Source organism: Aulostomus chinensis, chromosome 1 (assembly GCF_037954235.1).
Source record: "Aulostomus chinensis isolate RoL2024-O1b breed Wild chromosome 1, RoL_Achi_v1.0, whole genome shotgun sequence".
NCBI lineage: Eukaryota > Metazoa > Chordata > Actinopteri > Syngnathiformes > Aulostomidae > Aulostomus > Aulostomus chinensis.
Genome location: NC_141320.1, coordinates 43,389,525 through 43,391,071, shown reverse-complemented (window position 1 = coordinate 43,391,071; position 1,547 = coordinate 43,389,525). Strand labels below are relative to the sequence as shown.

At 46.7% G+C, this 1,547-nt stretch overlaps 1 non-coding gene across 1 annotated transcript; it reads right to left on the bottom strand.

The window, feature by feature from the left end:
• Positions 1–1,255: 1,255 nt before the first annotated feature.
• On the bottom strand, positions 1,256–1,328 carry trnar-acg (transfer RNA arginine (anticodon ACG)). The gene has a single exon. It is a non-coding gene; the product is annotated as a tRNA-Arg (tRNA).
• Between the last annotated feature and the right edge of the window lie 219 nt (positions 1,329–1,547).

Below are 1,547 nucleotides of genomic sequence, written 5' to 3'. Positions count from 1 at the left end.
ACTGATGGGACAGTGATGTCGTAAGAATTGCTAATGAACTCAAGATGATGCTAACAGTAATGTAGTGATAGTTGCTAATCAACTCAGTGATGCTTACAGTAATGTAGTAAGAGTTTCGAACAACCTCACAGTGATGCTGGCAGTCATTTAGTAAGAGTTGCTAATGAACTCAATTTAATGCTACAGTGATGTCGTAAGAATTGCTAATAAACTCAAAATGATGCTAACAGTAATGTAGTGATAGTTGCTAATAAACTCAAAGTGATGCTGACAGTAATGTAGTGATAGTTGCTAATAAACTCAAAATGATGCTGACAGTAATGTATGTGTAGGTTCTCATTCATCCAGGTCATCGTAGATCGAAGCGAAGTAAAATCTGGTCAACTGGACGTAAGTTTATCTTGAAGACGTTTCACCTCTCATCCGAGAGGCTTCTTCAGTTCTAGTGGAGAGTGTGGAAGCTCCACCTTATAAACCTATTTGGGAGTGGTCAGTGCTATTGTGGTGGAAACGACCCTCCCGAGACTCACCTGGCCTCCCCAAACGACAGTCGTTGTGCGGTGTCAGGGAGTTTCAGGGGTGGTCGTTAGGGAGTTTCACCGACCACTCAGATGCTAATGGGCTGTGCTGGCATCAGCCGTTCCACGTGGGTCTTTCAGCTGAGCTCTTTGGGGAAGTTTTGAAAGGACTTGGTTGTAAATAGGTGAAAGGAAATGTCGCAGTCCACCTCCTCTGTTCAAAGATGGTTTCTCTATCCTGACGTGGATGGCTTCTTTAACTCCTCTTTCAAACCATCTGTCCTCTCTGTCGAGTATTTGGACATGGTCGTCCTGGAAGGAGTGGCTTTCCTCCTTGAGGTGGAGGAAAACCGCTGAGTCCTGTCCTCCAGAGTTGGCTCTTCTATGTTGGGCCATGCGCTTGTTGAGGGGCTGTTTGGTTTCCCCTATGTAGAGATCCGTGCAGGCCTCACTACATCTGACAGCGTATACCAGATTGCTTTTCTGGCTGTGAGGGGTGGGTTTCTCCTTGTTCTGATCCAGAAATTCAACAGCTTCTATCATTGATTTGACAGGAAATGTTGATGACACACTGGGATTTTTGTTCTCCTGCTGTCACTGTCAAGTGCAGCTGAACATGAGAGGTAGCAGGATCATTCATGTGTTCATGTTTCCAGCAGACAAGGAGGGAACCTGGGAGGACTTCAGTGACTTTGATCACTGGTTCTCACTTCATCTTCTCAGTATAAAGTTCAAAGCGAGCTGGCCAGGAGTTGAACCTAGAATCTTCTGATCCGTAGTCAGACGCGTTATCCATTGCGCCACCAGCCCTGTGAAGAAGCTGCTATGTTCATGTGTGCTTGCTGTTACAGAAAAGCCCAACAAGGTGGTGGCATTTTCAGGGGACACAATGGTGCAGTGGTCAGCACTGTGGCCTCCCAGCAAGAAGGTTCAGCTCTCCTCCTATTTGGTTGCAAGGAACCTGAATCAGTCCTCAGTGGAGCCGTGCTGCTGAGGCTGAGTGAGGCTGAGTGAGGGACTGAGCAGGAG